This window comes from Manis javanica, chromosome 16 (assembly GCF_040802235.1).
Source record: "Manis javanica isolate MJ-LG chromosome 16, MJ_LKY, whole genome shotgun sequence".
NCBI lineage: Eukaryota > Metazoa > Chordata > Mammalia > Pholidota > Manidae > Manis > Manis javanica.
Window position 1 is genome coordinate 23156589 of NC_133171.1, and position 6764 is coordinate 23163352.

Genomic DNA, 6764 nt, shown 5'->3' on the forward strand with positions numbered 1-6764 from the left:
CAGAGCTGGAGAACCACCAGGATGGGCACCACGGGGGGCAGCCCCACAGCAGGGGACGGGAGCATCCCCAGTGGGGGCCGAGCGGGACGGGCAGGGGCTCCCCGGCAGAGCTCCAGGGGAGGCGGGGTTAGAAAGCGCGGCCCGCCGCCTGCAGGGAGCGCAGGCCTCGGGCTGCAGCCACCATGCCGGGGGACAGGCACGGCAGGGCTGCGAGGACACGCACGTGCCCAGCACGAGGGGACGCGTCAGCAGAGGTCAGCAAGGCCTGTGGACAGCACGCGGCGCCGAGGCTCCAGCCCGAGGCTGTGGAACATGAAAACGTGGCCGTGGTGAGCCGGGGCCCCGCGCGGAGGAAAGGGAAGGGAGGGTGAGTGGGACCCTGGAGGCTTGAGCTCCTCCTCAGAAAAGGCTGAAGGACAGGACTGGGGAGGCCAGAGGGACCATCACCTTCGCAGGGCAGAGTGACCGCCCGTGCCCGCAGAGCGGGACCCGGGAACGGGGGACTGTGCCCGCAGAGAGAGAGCTGTCCGTCTGCCCATCTGGGTGGTGACTCTGCGTTGCACACTTAGGCACCTGCCAACGGAGAGCCGGGCGCCCGGAGGAGCCCCGTGGGGAGCCCCTTCCCCTGGCGGATGGGCCCCGTGGAGACCCAGCACTCGGAGCGCACACGGCCAACAAATTTCCCCTCCATAAATGACAAACAAATGCAACACAATTCCCTCATTTAGAGAAGGGAAATTGAGATGCAGAAAAACAACATCGACTGAACTGAATTCCAGGGCTCTAAATATCCAGTTTATCAGTCACAAATAACAACTCCAATCTTTTTTCCGACCAGCCCCAGTCTGGGGAGGACAGGGGGCAGGAGGTGAGGGTGTCAGTTCTTGGTCCAGGAACGGTTAATAATACGGCGAAACCAGCAGTTAGAGCGTAACTGAAATTACTGTTTTGAATCTGAGCGCTATGTTGCTGTTATTAAATTATGAGCTCTCTCCCACATAATTAAGTTTTAACCATTCAAGAAGTATTTGTTGAGGACCTAATTCTGATCAATTCAATTTATTCCAATTAAGTGCTTCCTGGCAATTAGTTCTGCGGCAGCAGGTGGCTGGGCCAGGAGAGGGAAGAGACCAGGGCCGTCACGGCCACGGGCCTCGCACATGGCCGGGGGGCCTCGGGGAAGTTGTGTCTGTGTTCAGTCCAAACCCAGAAGGGATCAGACGCTGTGGGAGCCCGGAACCGAGGGAGTCTCATCTGCAGCGGCCCTACCCTGGTAAGCGGAGGCCATAGGCTTTTATGCATAGGACGCAAATTCATTTCCATTTGAGGTGAAAAGTATGACACCATTTTGAAAAGGATGACATTTTAAAATCAGATGGCATAAAGAATTGATGTAATTAAAAAATATATAGATCAGGAACTTGAGTATTCATTGAACCCAGCCTGTTGTTCAACATTTTAATTCCCTCACCAGTATTATTTCCTGAAGCTTCATACTTTATACATATTTTTATATGTATTATATATAATTCATATTTTATATCCCACCAATCATTGTTTAAAGGAAATTGAAACCAAGCACCATTTTATGTGCAAACAACATAAATTTATTTAGTAATTCATATATTGTGGCAGGCATTGTATTATTATATTTTCATTTATAATGAAGTAATTTTTATTATGCTTTCATTTATCATTACTTATAATAATTTATAATTAAGATCTAAAAACTGCAACCTTGATTGTGCTAATATTGAGAATGTATTTATTGGGAATTTTTTAACTCTATTTTTAAAACCCCAAAATCTACCTAGTCTAGAACTATTTAGTTACCGAATTTGGCAACATGATGGTTATTTCAGTTATTAGAAAATATAAAAATTATTTGAAGCTAATAACTAGAAGTCTTAAAGTATACATATTTTAGTTTCACAATTAATCATGGCACATATGATATTACTAATTGAGTAAGGCTATTCTTGCTCGCATTGTGATGTGCTTCCATGACAAGAAGAGAAGACGAGGTTCTGACTGGCAACTGGTGATGTTACTCACTGGTGGGTGAGCCCATGGGAGCGTCAGCGCAGAAGAAGTGAAGGTTCCTGTGGCCCGGATCCTCACCTGGCCCCTGCTTGGCTAGCTCACTACACATGTGTGGGCAGTGCCTTGTTATTGACTCTATATAAAGAGCTCCTCCCAGTGCTCTGGGTGACATGGTGGAGCAGCTACAAGGCGGCAGGACAGCAGAGGCTCACGTGGTGGCAGCGCTGAGGACAGAGGCCCAGAGGACGGCTGTGCGGGCAGAGGGGCCCAGAGGCAGCGACCGGCTTGCTGCATGCAGACTCGCTCTGAGTGGACAGATTCTAGTGATTGACCTGCCACTGTGGAAATAAAGTTGGGTATAAATGCTCTCACCCCAAGAACATTCTACTCTCATTTCTTTGGTCACACTGAATCCATAGTGAACTTGCCTGGGGCTGAAAACCACTGGCAGGACAGTCAGACACAGAAAACCTAAGACGTCCCACAGGTTAAAATGTTGTAGGCCCCCACCCTCACTCCTCCTAATGCCTAGGTCTTCCTGTCGTGGACTCCACCCTCTTGTCCCTGAGTCTTTCCAGGAACAGAAAACTTCTGCACCGTGGGTCTATTTTCCTGAAGGTCTTTATTCTGCAGGTAGATTGACATTCAACATTCAACAAGCCAGGACCTAGGAGCCAGTGGCAGAATAAAACCTTACCATCCACAGTGAAGGATGAAAAACAACAGTTCTTTGTGTATGTGTTGGAGTAAGGAACATGCAGGAAAATTTTAGGTAAATCTCACTGTTTTTTTCCCAAGTGAGTTAAAATAAACTTACAAAATAGCCACAGAAAATTAAATTCAGCGTAAGTGGGTTGTAATGCACTCAGGTGTTGCTAGAGCCTGGAGAGCTGAATATCTATTTCCATGTAGCTCTGAAATGGACACATTCACAATTACTAATATTTGCAGTATTAAACCCTACTGGTAGATTTTTAAAAATTAATTATGAAATTAATTAATCATATTTAAAAATAAATTATGAAATTATTGATTGGACCTTTTAATATCATCTTAATTGGCTATATTCTTTAGCCTAGACATGTTATGTCATAATTTCATATTTTTATTAGGAATTTGCATTCATTGGAGAGAAGGCTAAACCCCTGTAGCAGAGACAAACCGAAGTATGACAGCTCAGCCGAGACAGAAGCTTATTTCTTCTTCATGCAGCAGCTGAAACAGACAGACAGCCTCTGCCATACAGTACAGACGCTCAGACCAGTAGGGCAGCTCCATGCCAGGGGTCCTGACATCCCTTTAATCCACATCCTCCGATGGTCGCTCAGTCACACCGCTCGCAGAACTGCGAGGGGACACACACGCTCTTGCCATGCAGCTGTGTGCCCAGCCACGAGACTGTTTAGGCCAGTCTGTTTACTATTTTAGAATTTTAAGATCCCCTTCCTCCATCATTATCTGGCCCTCCAGGTATCTAACACGACAGGTTATAAAGTCAGTGACACCAACATGGCTGTTTAACCAGTGCGAAGCGTTTAGGGAATAACACCCGCTTCCCAACGGAATTTACAAAGGGAAAGTAGAGGAGGCTTCCTCCAACATTCTGGAATTTAGTCAAGAATTACTGGGCTTACTTGTAAAGAACGGGTAAACAACTGGAGTAGCAGCTAAGTATACTTTTTTCAGCAAGAAAGGAGACATATCAAGTACATTAAAGCGATGCCCATGTAAATGGGTTTTAGATTTAATTTTAACTGACATTTGTGATCTAATTTGTAGAGACCTAAATAATATTACAAAGGTTACATGAACTTAAGGAAATTGTCCAATTAACTAGTTAAAATGATGGCCTGGCATATTTTCCCTCACTGCTTTTAATGGTGGATTTGATTTGATTTGATTAATTGGGGAATTTGAGATCTTTGATATCTTGACTGGTTATTTTTAATCTTTTGAGGATTTGGAGAACTAATAAATAAGATAAAAATTAGACTACATGAGCCACTGATGAAAATGAAATTGGGTTTTAAATTATTGATGGACCTCCAAAATGTAATAGTCCCAGCAAGGCCTATTTCATCTCATCAAATACAGTCTGGTTTGTGTCCAAGTCAGTCCAGAGAGACAGCACTCCACATCAGACATTCTCAGGTGTTTGGTCTCAAGACCCTTTAAACTCTTAAAAATTAAAGATCCCAATGAGATACTGTTTCTGCAGATTCTATCTATTGACATTGACTGTATTACAAAGTCAATCTAAGAAATTTTTAAATACTTAATGTCTCACCAGTGGGTTTCAGCACTGGACAAGTTCACTATGGATTCAATGTGACCAAAGAAATGACAGTAAAACGTTCTTGGGGTGAAAGGTTATATCCAACTTTATTTCCACCGTGGCCGATCAGTCACTGGAATCCTGTCCACTCAAAGTGAGTCTGCAGGCAGCAAGCCGGTCTCTGCCTCTGGGCCTGTCTATCCCCACAGCCATCCCAGTCTCTGTCCTCGGTGCTGCCACCACTCCAGCCTCTGCTCTGCTCTCCTGCAGCCTTGCAGCCATGCCCCATGTTGCCCAGAGCACTGGGAAGAGCTCTTTATATAGAGTCAATAATGACACATTGCCCACACGTGTGTAGTGAGTGAGCCGACCAGGGTCAGGTAAGAATCCTGGACACAGGAACCTTCACTTTATCCACACTTATTATTAAATATTTGTTTTAATATAATTATTTATCACTTAATGTTATATAGGTTAAATTATTATTAAATTTTATTTATTTAAAATAACAATAAACAGAATAGCTGGATTTCCTAAAAAAAAAAGAATCTGAGAGGAATGACATTGTATGTTTTTCTCAAATATGTTTTAATGTCTGGCTCAACAGAAGGCAGCTGGGTTCTCACATCAGTTCCTACATTCTGCCTGTTGTGATACGTTATTTTCACTGAAGCAGATGAAGGGAATTCGGGCGCAGAGATGAGCAGGTGGAGAAGGAAGAACCTTATGGGCCCCTGAGCGGGTCAGGGACCCCGGGAGTCCCGCAGCCACACTTGGAGAACCGCTGCTCTTCGCGTTTCCCGGGCCTTGGATCCAGGCCGTACACCCGGGTCTGTGAGGGCGCCCACGCCTCCCTCGGCCGGGGAAGAGCAGCCCGTCCTCAGTGCCGGAGGGGCCAGGCCCAGCCACCGGCGCTCACATCTCCAGCCTCAAGAGGGGGTTTTGAATCGGGGCTGCTGGAAATTACCCTGAGACTATCCTAAGCAAAAGAAAAGTAATGAAAGATGAAAAATAGAACCAAATAAAGGGAAATCAGGAAAGAAGAAATGGGAAAACCTAAGGTTAAACATTAGTGGCGTCAATTGAATGAAATATGATTGTTAAAGGATAAAAGAATGAGGTGGAAGTGCGATCCGTCATTCACTCATGTCCCATATTTTCTGAACATCTCTCCACATTCAGAAAAGTACAAATACTTCCCTCAAACATATATATCCAAAGAAAGATTTCTATCCTCCCTTGATGCTTAAGTGGTGCAGGTAATTTAAATCTCACCATCTGATGCCCCTGTGCAGGACTTTAATTCAGAACTGAATCACATGAAAGACGGGAACAGAGGCTGCACCTGGCTTGGGCAGGTCACAGTCATGCCGGTGTCGTCCTGGAGTCCCCAGCTGTCCGGACTCAGCATCCTACCAATGATGGAAGACGTGACAGGTCTCTGGAGCTGACAGCTGGGATGGCGCCTTCATAACTGTAAGCTCTCTGGTCTTTGAAGAGGGAGCAGATGGTGCTGACAGTCCCAGAAACTCAGCCTGTGTCCATCAAGCTCCTGACAGGAAGCAGCTTATCTACCCAAAAGTTTAGCTAAGAGAAGGGAATGGAATGACTAACGCAGAGGCGTGGGAAAACGTAAGGGAACTAGAAAGGAATGGTTACACAGCCAGGGACTAACCAGTGTTAAGGGGACAAGGAAGGTAACAGGGTCACTGGGGCCTGGGGAAAGCTACAGAAGGAAGAAGGGACCACCTGGCCAGAAGTACAGCCTTAACAGAAAGCAGACACGGCCAGGCCACTGCAGGGCAAAGGAGGGTACACAGGGATAAATACCAGCCTCTCTCTTCTGAGCTGATGTCTCCTGTTGACTGGACCCAAACCCTGGAAGCCAGGCCCTCAGGAGGCAAAGAGCCCAGCTAACGGTGTCCACAGGGGACAGCAGGGCTGGGCCCACCAGACGGCTAGTGGAGAATAAACAGCCTACACTCAGCATATCCATACTGAGCTTTCTATGTTCATCAATAAATCTACTTAGATTACTAGAGTGAATTCTGTTGTTTACAAACTTTGTTACAGCTTACAAACTAGGTATATATGTTGCTCATATTTAAAGGTGAAAGATGGTCAGGAAAATAAGACTGATTACCTGACCTAGTGGGATTTGAAGGCAATAAAGATGTGGTTGGGATAAGAGGGTGGTACCCACTGACCCTTGGCCTGGGACAAGTGTGAGTATTACTTAAAATAGCACTGGGGGGGCCTGGGATGAGGCAACTATGACGGCAAGTTTTGGCAAACCAAACGGCTTCTCCAGGAAACTATTAAAAATGGTAGAAAAACAGAGGAACTAGATTTCAGGCCAATTGCTTCTACATGCACATGACTATTTAAAATAAAGTAATAAGTTACAGGTTTTAAAGCATAGCCTGGGGGAGGAAGCGCCCGGCGG

General features: G+C 45.8%; 1 long non-coding RNA gene across 1 annotated transcript; it reads left to right on the forward strand.

Annotated features, from left to right (window-relative positions):
- The first annotated feature begins 268 nt into the window (after positions 1 to 268).
- Positions 269 to 6269, forward strand: LOC140846903 (uncharacterized). The gene is made up of 3 exons (XR_012126409.1): positions 269 to 329; positions 1074 to 1273; positions 5614 to 6269. It is a non-coding gene; the product is annotated as an uncharacterized lncRNA (long non-coding RNA).
- The last annotated feature ends 495 nt before the right edge of the window (positions 6270 to 6764 follow it).